General features: G+C 44.3%; 1 long non-coding RNA gene and 1 pseudogene across 1 annotated transcript in view; one reads left to right on the top strand and one right to left on the bottom strand.

The window, feature by feature from the left end:
* Window positions 1–10,784, top strand: part of LOC120890667 (uncharacterized) — a 55,879-nt gene extending 45,095 nt beyond the window's left edge. The window contains exon 3 of the long non-coding RNA XR_005735027.2: window positions 8,945–10,784. This is a non-coding gene — a long non-coding RNA (uncharacterized LOC120890667). The remainder of the gene's footprint in view (window positions 1–8,944) is intronic.
* LOC101966663 (H/ACA ribonucleoprotein complex subunit DKC1 pseudogene) lies at window positions 2,320–7,426 on the bottom strand (annotated as a pseudogene).
* Window positions 10,785–11,535: the final 751 nt, after the last annotated feature.

The following is an 11,535-nucleotide window of genomic DNA, read 5'->3' as shown; positions in this document are numbered from 1 at the left end:
TGGCTGGAGCTGGGCAGCAACTGTGGCCACACCCCCATGGCTCCCCTGCCTCCCACACTGGGGCTGGCTCAACTAGAGGCGCAAAGTGTGTACCTCCAGGACTGGAGATTTAATGGGATCTACATTCCTGGGAATAAAATCCAGAGACTGGAATGACCAGCTTTGCCTTAGGACCTGGGACAATTTCTTCAGGGAGATACTGACATCCTATAATCCCATGTCCTTAAAACCCTATAGGGCTTGGGCTGGGGATATGGTTTGGTTGGTAGAGTTTTTGCCTTTCATGCACAAGGCCCTGGGTTCAATCCCCAGCATCATTGGCTGGGGGTGTGGCTCAAACGGTAGCACGCTCGCCTGGCATGTGTGCTGCCGGGGTTCAATCCTCAGCACTACCTACAAACAAAGATGTTGTGTCCGCCGAAAACTAAAAAATAAATATTAAAAAATTCTCTCTCTCTCTCTCTCTTAAAAAAAAAAAATCCCCAGCATCACAAAAAACAAACAACCCCCCCCCCCCCGCCCCAGTACTGGGGATGGAATTCAAGGGCACTCTACCACTGAGCTACATGCCAAGCCCTTTCTTCTTTGAGTCAGGGTCTCACTGAGTTGCTGAGGTTGCCCTCAAACTTTCAGTCCTCCTACCTCAGGCTCAGTAGCTAAGATCATAGCCCTGTGCCCCTGTGTCTTTCTATAAATCAACATTTTTCACACAAAAACTGAGGCTCAAAGAAGTTAAGAAATTTGCCCAATTGGTGGCTCAGCTGAAATGTGAGCTCAGGAATCTCTGGGTTAGTTAATATTGATTAACTACATTCATATGCTAAGCACTTATTGAGTGAGATACTTGGCTCCCATTGCAGGCCGGGGCCCTGGGAGACAGAAGCAACTGCCATTCATTCCCATCTTCCTTGTGAGAAAGCTGGGGTTCAGAAGCTGCTGAGTGTAAAGGTCAGCGGTAGTTCTGGGTTTGGAACCCAGTGATCTCACTGCACTGGCTGAATCTCAGACACTGTCCCATCTGCCCCTGGTGCTTCTGCAGTATCCCTACCTAACCAACTCACCAGTTCCCTCTTCACATTCACCACTGCTAACACTTCGGTGCCTTTCTTTCAAGGCAGAAACATTTTCTGTGTTTGCTTTTAATACCCAAATGGGATTCCACGTGCTCTGCAATGTGCTGTGCCCTCTCTTAACAATGTGCTGTGGTGCATTTCCCATATCATCTAGGGACAGACTGGAATTTATTTCACTTATATCAATAAGTATGTGGGGTTTCCCCAAGTTTTCCTTATTTAAAGAGAATTAATGCATTGGAAAGGACATTGACATTGTAATCCCAGAAACTCAACTCAAGAGGCTGAGGTAGGGGGACTGCAAGTTCAAGGCCTACCTCTGTAACTTAGTGAGACTGTATCAAAATTTAAAATAATAATAATAATAATAATAATAATGTAAAGGACTAGGGATATAACTCAGTGGTAGTGTCCCTGGGTTCAATCCCTAGTACTGGGGAAAAATGCATCAAACATCCTCATCCACCTAAATTTGTGTCGTGAACATTTATTTCTGCAGGACAATTCCAAGGAGAATCCTGGGGTCAAGGTCATGCATATTTATGACTCTGATACTGTCAAACTGCCTCCAGAAAGACTCTACCAATGCATAGTTCCACCAACACTGTGTGAAAGTGTTTTCCACACCCTTGCCTGCACTGGGTATATTTTCCCTTTGCTTTCTCAAGCTGCTTTGTTATTGTTATAATCAGTTCAGTGTCACCAGTTGATTACAACTATAAAAGGAACAAAACAAAATAATCTATATCTAGGAAACACATCAAGCTGATTGATGGCAATGATTCAATTTATGTGGGCATGATACAATTGGTTAAAATTTTTTTCAATTTTTCCCATTTTTTTTCCCCTAGTGCTGAGAATTGAACCCAGGGCCTCAACTCTTGCTAGGCAAGTGCTCTACCATTGACCTATACCCCCAGCCCTCCTCATGTTCTTTCTTTCTTTCTTTCTTTCTTTTTTTTTTTAAAGAGAGAGTGAGAGAGGAGAGAGAGAGAGAGAGAGAGAGAGAGAATTTTTTTTAAAAAATATTTATTTTTTAGTCTCGGCGGACACAACATCTTTGTTGGTATGTGGTGCTGAGGATCGAACCCGGGCCGCACTCATGCCAGGCTGGCTTTGAGCCACATCCCCAGTCCCACCTCATGTTCTTAAATGCATGTTGCTTTCATAACAGTTGGGAAAATAACCTCCCTGCTGCTCCATATCCCCGCCTCCTTCCCTATTTTTTTTTTAAGAGAGAGAGAGAAAGAATTTTTTTAATATTTATTTTTTAGTTCTTGGCGGACACAACATCTTTGTTTGTATGTGGTGCTGAGGATCGAACCCGGGCCCCACGCATGCCAGGCGAGCGCGCTACTGCTTGAGCCACATCCCCAGCCCTCCCTATTTATTTTAAAAACAGGTCTAGGGGTCTGGGAATATAGCTCAGTTGGTAGAGTGCTTGCTTTGGATGCACAAGGCCCTGGGTTCGATCCCCAACACCACCAAAAAATAAAAGTAAAAAAACAGGTCTGGAGTGTCAGTCTTTGGGGCAGCATGGAGGAGGGGGCTAAGGAGACTGTTCCCTTGGCCACAGGCCCCACCCACACAGTGGTAAAGAAATGAAAGTAACTGGGATTACTAAGGGCCTGAGGCAAGGAGGGGACCAGGGGAAGCCTGGGCCGGAACAGTCAGCAGCCAACAGAGATCAGACATTTTGAGAACCAGTAGAGGAACCCTCCCTAAAGCTCTCTCCCTGTTCCAGGAGAGGGCGCTCACATGGTTAGTCAGGGGGCCAGACCTGAATTGCCACCTCCAGTCTCAAGATCCCATTGACTGTACCTTTCTAAACTCCCTCAGAGTCCTTTTGACTCTCCCTTAGTTGGGACTCACTCTTGGCTGGACTGCTACAACCAGCTGTCATCAGCTGCCACCTCAGCCCCTGCCATACTTATCTCCCACAGAGCTGTCAATTCAGAATGATTCTAACATGCAAATCTGAATAAACCCCTTTAATGGTCCCCTGGGACCTTTAGCCCTGGCTCTCAGCCTAGGCTGGGAATCACCTGGAGAGCTTTTAACCCTCTCTGAACACCAGGTCCCACACTCAGACTAAAGATGTTTTTAGTTTTTAAAGCTCCCCAGATGATTCTAATGTGCAGCCAGGGCTGGAAACTGCTGGCCTCTCAGAGTGCAGTTTCTCCAGCAGGGTGTCCAGAGACCCTATGTCATTCTTTTTTTTTTTTTTAAAATGTAAATGAGGGTTTATAACATGAGGGTACAGGAAAAGTTGTTTCTGCCACAAACACAAGTAGCCAGATGGATTTGGGTAAATGCTGCTGAACACACAAGCACTGGACGAGTACACAAAGGACTGACAGCTAGGCCAGAAACAAGATGGACAGTACTGGGCCTGTGAGGCCCATACCCAACACAAGAATAGACCACTGTCCTCAAAGGCCATTGGAGACAAGATTTCCCCAGTGAACACGTTGTTTCAGTTACTCTTTCATTTATCAAGAGTTCTACACCATTTCATTGAGCAGACTTAATTTTTACAAGCTTTTTGAACAAAGTTAAAAAAAAAAAAAAACAAAATAAAGTAGGAGAGAACTATAATGTTAAAAATGGTCATTAATAAACAGATCCAGACAGTTACTGGACAGTTCTAGGTCTGAAACTGAGGATTCCCAACTCAAGCAAGCATAGAAGTCAATGGCATACAATCTGCCTTTTTTTTTTTTTATCCACCCACATCCTTAAAACAGGACAAGATGGGATGACCACAACAGGTAGTATCACTGAGGTTTTAAGTAGCAGCTAAAATGTGCCAGAACTCTCTACCGTGTCCAGAACCTTTGTTCTACTCCCTCAAAACAAAAGATCTTCTTCTTCTTCTCCTTCTTCTCCTTCTCCTCCTCCTCCTCCTCCTTCTTCTTCTTTGTGGTGTCACTGTCCCCATCTCCAGGCTCGCCCCCATGCTCTAATGCAACTTTGGCCTTTTTGTCTTTCTTATTCTTCTTTTCCTTCTTGATCAACTGGGGAGCTGCTGGAGGGTTCTCATCACTTTCACTCTCACTCTCTCGCTTCCGCTTTGGGACTTTTACAGCTTCAGAAACTACCTGTGGGGCTTTTACCACTTCAGCAACTAAAGGTGTGGTTTTTAATACTTCAGCAACCACCTCTCTTTTGCCAGAATCACTGTAGTCAATGTACTCCTGCTTCCAGGTGTCAGGAGTGTTATCTGTGGGTTTGCCATGCTTGTCCAGAAGACCTTGCTTGATCATTAGCTTCTTCTGACTTGCCTTTGGACCCAAACCCCACTTTCGAGGGTAGGTGTCTCCATAATCACTCTCTTGATCTTTGCTACTATACCATGGTCACAGGTAGAGATCACTGCTGTGGTCATCAACACAATAGCCATGCAGATTGCTTCCCCCTTGGTAGTGATGACCACAATCTCCTGGTTGACCTCAATGCCATCTTCATATCGGAGAACACCTGGCAGCATAATCTTGGCCCCATAGCAGATTGCATTTACTGCACTATCTTTCAAAACCAATCGTTTATGGGATGTCAACAGCTTTTCCAAAGGGTAAACAACTCGCCGCAGGTAACTCTCATCCTTGTGGTTATCATATAGCCACTGAGCATCAAGCACATCATGCATTGTCACTATATTGTCCTTTTCACTCATGACTCCAGAACGAACCCTCCGAAGTTCCTGCATCTGACCGCCAACTCCCAACAACAAGCCAAGGTGTACACACAGTGTCCGAATGTAGGTGCCAGCCTCACAAATCACCCAAAAGATTCCTAGTCTTCTTTCAGGATCATATTCAATCATTTTGCTTTTATAGATAGTCCTCACTTGGAGTTGCCTCTTTACTGCAGCAATAAGTGGGGGTCGCTGGAACAGGGCCCTAGAAAGCTGAGTCCCCTCTTCAATAGCATTGTGCAGCCAGACAATTCCCACATACTCTTTGCCTGCACTCTGTTGTGATTTCACCAAACGTGTTGCATGTTCTATGCACATGATTAAACAGCCAGTCACCTTTGGATCCAAGGTGCCACTGTGTCCTGTCTTCTCAAGATTAATAAAACCTGTCCTGATATAGTCCCCAATCTCCCTCTTCAGAGGATTTGAACCACAAGGAAGAGGTGTATAGTGTGTTGTCCTTACATTTAGCTTATCGAAATTCTTTAGCAACAAGGGCCACTGAGATGTATCCAACTGAGCCACTTTGGATTCTGGTTTGATAAGAAATTCTTCAGCATGTTGTATTTCAGCTATATCTTCTTCTTGTAAAGACTTCCGCTCCTTTTTCTTCTTATGTTTCTTTGGTAAAATAACTACTTCCTCGTCCGCCATGTTGTACAGCACCGCGTGCGTTCCAGGCTTGCCACCCCCGAAAAAACCACCCGCAGACTCCTGCCGCTAGGGTCTGTCCGGCCGCGCCACCAGGACCCGCCCCCCTATGTCATTCTTTCAGCAAATAATGACTAAGCCCCTGCTCCATGCTGGACTTCTCCCAGGCGCTGAAGTTACAATGAATCCTATTTAGGCTCCTTATGAAGTTGTGGTCCATCAGGATCAATCGAGCCCTTCGTGTTTTAAGCCTACGTCTGCCTCCTTCCACCTCCTCCTCTGTTCTAGTTACCATGACAGATTTGGGATTCCCCAAACTTGCCCTGCTCTGACCTCAAGATCTATCACTTCACCCAAAATTCCAGCCCTCAGCTTCCTGGCCTAGCTAAGACAATTTGAGAACCACTTCCTCTGAAAAGCCCCCACCTAAACTCACCACCATCCATCTGCCCATGTGACCTCTGCAGCCATCCCTGATACCTAGTCCCTACTGCCCCTGTCATGGCACCTTTTGTTTTTTTGGTGCGCTCACCAGCTCACAGGCAGACTATGACTAAGCCATCTCTGAAGCTCCAGTGGAGGTGCTGAACAACTCTTGGGTGAATCCATAATGAACAAATCTAAACAGCCCTGAGGAGGGTGTGGATGTGAGGCAACTGCACAGGGCAGATGTGGAATGAGAGGAGACTTGGTTTCAGAAGGTGGAGACGGCCAACTTCTCAGGAGGTTCAGAAGAGGTAGTCCTGTACACCCATCAAAGCTGTGTGAGTGGTGGCAGCCTACTGCCTAGTTCCCCTGGGGTGAAAATAACGGGATCTTGAACACTCACTTGCATATGGCTTTGCAGGGTGGATGTCAAGAGTGTAGATGGAGGCCTACATACTATGTATCTGAAAACTTCAGAGTTACAAAATAAGCCAACAACTGTTGAATATGGTTTGTTTTCTATTCTATCCTATCCTCTTCTTTACCTTGATAAACATACCTTCCTAATGGCCTGGAAGCTAATTGGAATTCTCAAAAGTTCTTGGGAATGTGGTGGCACAAGAACTAGACCCTGGCCCTTAGACTTCTCTATACTGACAGTAAGCAGAACAAGGCCCTTCCAGTGTCCATACTCTAATCCTGAGAACCTATGAATATATTTGTTGACAGCCACAGCCAAGTCAGAATGGCCCCTGGCATTTTGCCAGAAGGAATGGTTGAGAGGTGACCCCAGTGAGCCATTAAGATGATGATAATTAAGTTAAGCTGTGTATAATTGCTGTGACTGGATGATGCTGGATTGAAACAGGCTGTGTATTAAGTTGTAGATAAACCCCTGCTGTCCAGCAATAGGGCGGCTCCTGCTGCCTCAGGCGCCCACTGCTTTTGAGTTCTCGAGGAGTTCCCCTTGAGTTCCGGTTGAGCTCTCTCGGGATTCCTGGAGAGTTCACGTTGGTTGGTGAAGTTCCGGTGGAGGGAGTTCTGATTGGTGTGTGGCGTTCCTGGGAGGGCCACATGGGTGGCGTTTGCGGGAGTTCGGGCAATAAAGAAGTTCCTGTTTGAACCTACAAGTGCCTCATGGTGGCTCCGTTATTTTGTGCCCAGCCAGACTGCGGCATATATTATCTTAATATGACAAGGGAGATTAAAATTCCTAGTCATCTAACCCACAAAACAGAGAGATTATCCTGGATTATCAGATGGGCTCAATGTAATCACAAAGATCTAAAAGTGAAAAGAGGGAACAGGGGTCAGCCAGGAGAATGCCAATACTTTTGATTATAGCCCACTGAGACCCATTTTTTTTTTTTTTTGGTACCAGGGATTCAACTCAGGGGTACTCAACCACTGAGCCACACCCCCAGCCCTATTCTGTATTTTTTACTGAGTTGCTTAGCACCTCACAGTTGCTGAGGTTGGCTTTGAACTCACAGTTCTCCTGTCTCAGTCTCCCAAGCTGCTGGGATTACAGGGGTTTGCCACCACACTGAGCCACTGAGATCTATTTGGATTTTTTCTTTAATTAGGTATTAAATCCAGGGGTGCTTTACCGCTGAGCTAATTCCCACACCTTTTTAATTTTTATTTTGAGATAAGGTCTCACTAAAAGTTACCTAAGCCAGCCTCAAACTTTCAATCCTCCTGCCTCAGGCTCCTAAATCCCTGGAATTACAGATGTGTGCCACCACATCCAGCTCTATTTTAGACTTCTGATCTCCAAAAATGAGATAATAACTTGGTGGTAACTCTTACACAGCAGCAATAGGAAACTAGTACACTACCCCCCCAGTCCCCTGTAGCCTGTAAGTGCAAAGTCACACTCTCATTAAAGTCTGCCCCTTGGCCACTTCTTGGACCTAGGGGCACACACACCAGTGTTCTTGAGAGAAGGGATCTGGGAAGCAGCTCTGGAAATGAGCAGGGAATTTTGGCATTTGCAGCCTGGTCTACCAGAGGTGTGGGCTTGGGGCTAGCCCCATTCTTAGACCACATAGCTCCTTACTTGCTCACTTGGGTCAAATGGCTTCATCTCCTTGAGCCTCAGCTGTAAAATCAACCATTGGGTTATTTTTGAGCACCTTGCTTGTGCCAAATGTTATGCTTAGTGATAGAGATTTAAAAATGCTAGTCCTTGTCCTCAAGGGATTCAGCTCCTTATAATTCTGACCTCACAGGGCTTCTACCCAAGAAGAGAATGGCAGGAAAAGCAGCTAGCACACGGTATGCCCACAATAAATTTTAAATTCTTTCCATTTCTACTTAATTTCAAGTAAGTAAATGGACTGTCAAGTTACAAAAATCCCAGGGCAGGGTGTGAATCTATAATGCTTACCTATCACATACAAGGCCCTGAAATAAAAGAAATAAAAATCCCTTGCTCAAACTCTTTAGTGGATTCCATTTGCTCCTGGGAGGAACACTATGGCCCTTTGGCAAGACTTTGCCTTGCTGTGTTCCTCCAGTCTGCAATGTTCTGTCCTTCACCCATACCCACTCCTTTCACTAAGCTTTCCCTTTCAGGGCTTGGTTGAAATGACATTCTCTGAAAGAACTCCTTCTCAGTTTCAGAACCTCAGTAACCAGAACTGGTTTACCTGTTATCCTCTCTCCCAACACTAGGTAGGGTTCTCTGTAGCACTTACCACAAAGGTTATTATATGGCTATTTGCATTACCTATTTTTGGTAAAACATAAAATAAATTTATTTTAATAATTTAAACTTTTCATATTGTTTAAAAGACAGACTCCCAGCTAGATGTGGTGGTGTAAGCCTGTAATCCCAGCAGCTCAGGAGGCTTAGGCAGGAGGACTGGGTGTTCAAAGCCAGCCTCAGCAACTCAGCAAGAACCTAAGCAATTCAGCAAGATCTTGTCTTTAAATAAAATACAAAAAAAGGCTAGGGATGTGGCTCAGCGGTTAAGCACCCCTGTGTTCAATTCCTGGTACCAAAAAAAGAAAAAAAAAAAAGCTCCAAATATATTACATTTTTATATTGTGGCAAAATGTACATAAAATTTACCATTTTCATCATTTGCAGGTGTGCAGTTCCATGGCATGGAGCACACTCACACTGCTGTGCCTCTCACCACCCTTTCTCCAGAATTGTACCATCCCAGGATCCAACTCTGCACCGCTCCACAGAAACTCCCTAACTGCTTCCTCACAGGATGCCTGGCAACAGAGGTTCTACTTCCTGTCTCTGTGACTTACTGTAGGTACTTCATACAACTGGAACCATCTAGCATTTGGCCTGCTGTGACTGGCTTATTTCACTTAGTTTAATGTCTTCAAGGTTCATCCATGAGGTAGCACATACCAGGGTTTCATTCCTTTTAAAAACTGAGTAATATTTCACTATATGTATATAGCAAATTTTGTTTATCTATTCATCTTTCAATGAACATCCGAGTTTTTCCTACATTTGGCTATTATGAATAATGCTTCTATGAACATTGGGGTACAAGTGCCTGTTCTTAAATACCTTGGTGTATACTCCCAGCAGTAGAAGCAATTGTGGGCAAATGGTAATGTTGTTATGCTTACTATGGATTACTTTACATCCACTCTTCAGTGTTATGTTGACATGCTTCCTCCTGTAGCACCAAGAGGTAGGAACTTACTGCTGGGCTCAGCACAGGCCTGGTGCTTTGATTAACGTTTGGGAAGGGATGGATGAATGGTAAATTTAGCTGAAGCAGATATAAAAAGAAGACAAGTGACAGGGTTCCTGATGGAAATTTTCACTCCCAGAGGTCCCAAATAGACTTGCCCACAGAGTTGTCTGGTTTTCCCCAGTTTTCGTTTTTGTTTGTTGTTGTTTTGTAGTACTGGGGATTGAACCCAAGGGTGCTCTGCCAGTGAGCTACATCGCAGTCCTTTTGGGAACAAGGTCTCATTAAACTACAGAAGCTAGCCTCGATCTTGAGATTCTCCAGCCTCAGCCTCCCAAGTAGCTGGGAGTACAGGTGGTGTTGTTTTTTAAATTTTCTAACTTTCTTGCCTGGGGCTCACCCTTCCTACAGCCTCACACCAGAAGCCATTAGGTTAGAGCCCAAGTATCTATGCTTCAAGGTTCCTCTTCAGGCGACAGAAAACTTTTAGTCAGAAGGAACAGTGTTAGAATTCAAGCTCCATCACTTCTTGGTGATGACCCTAAGTCTCTTTCCTCATCTGTAAAATGAGAATATTGTATAATGTATACGGCAACTATAAAGATTAACCCAAATATATGAAGGGTCCAGAACAAAGGAGATCTGTCAATAAATGTTAGTTCTTTCTTATCTCTTCCTCTGAGCTTTCTCTGTGGCCCCCAAGTCCCTGTGAGCTCAGCTGGTAGGCATGACAATCTGACCACCATGAGAGCAATTTCTAAAACAGACCAGGAGTGGGAGGTAGTTCAGTGGTGGATCACTTGCCTAGCACCAGTCAGACCGTGGGTTTGATCCCTAGCACAAAAATGAATAAAACAAAGATTAAAGGAACATGTTCTAGAGCTCAGGAATTTACCACACATAATTCTCTCCACAGATGCTTAGTTCACAATTAGGGCTGTGAGACTTTTTACTATATCCCAGATCAACATTAGCCACATTGACAATCTCTGACCATATCTACAAGGACAACAGGAGCAACTCACAAGCACAGTGTTATAGTATGCACAGCAGTTTTTCTTTTCTTTCTTTTTTTTTTTTTAGAGAGAGTGAAAGAGAGAGAGAGAATTTTAATATTTATTTTTTAGTATTTGAAGGACACAACATCTTTGTTGGTATGTGGTGCTGAGGATCGAACCCGGGCCGCAAGCATGCCAGGTGAGCGCGCTACCACTTGAGCCACATCCCCAGCCCCATGCACAGCAGTTTCATGCACAGTAGCGCCCCCCCCCCCCCCCCCCCGTCTGTGGAGTGTATGTTCTAAGACTTCTTGCCTAAAACTGAGGTGAGTACTGAACCCTATAAATACTCTGTTTTTCCTAACCATACATATCTATGATAGTTTAATTAATAGATTAGGCATAGTAAGAGATTAACAATAATAAAATAGAATAAATAATGTACTGTAATAAAAGTTTTGTCAATGTGGTCTTGATCTCAAAATATCTCATTATACTGTACTTACCCTTCTTCCTATAATGATGTGAAATGATACAAAGCCTACATGTTCAGATGAAATGAGGTGAATAATATAGGCATTGTGACCTAGTATTAGATTATTAAATTAACACAAACACTGCAATAGATCTGATAATTCAGATAGCTACTGGGTGACTAACAGGAGGGCAGCATATACAGTGTGGATAAGCAGAATAAGGTTATTCATGTCCTAGGTAGGATGTAACAGTGTGTGTGTGTGGGGGGGGATGTTGGGATAGAATTCAGGGCATACTAGGCTACCACTCTACCACTGAGCTAAATCTCCAGTCTTAAAATTTGTGAATTGTTTATTTCTGAACTTTTCTACTTAATATTTTCAGATTGAGCCAGGTGCAGTGGCCAGTGGCTAGTTAAGCTGAGGCAGGAGAATTGAGAGTTCAAAGCCAGCCTCAGCAATGGTGAGGCGCTAAGCAACTCAATGAGACCCTGTCTATAAATAAAATACAAAAGGGCTGGGGAGTGGCTGTGGCTGTGACTC

The sequence above is a fragment of the Ictidomys tridecemlineatus genome, chromosome 11 (assembly GCF_052094955.1).
Source record: "Ictidomys tridecemlineatus isolate mIctTri1 chromosome 11, mIctTri1.hap1, whole genome shotgun sequence".
Classification (NCBI taxonomy): domain Eukaryota; kingdom Metazoa; phylum Chordata; class Mammalia; order Rodentia; family Sciuridae; genus Ictidomys; species Ictidomys tridecemlineatus.
Note: the sequence above shows the minus strand (reverse complement) of the source record. Positions and strands in the feature narration are given on the sequence as shown.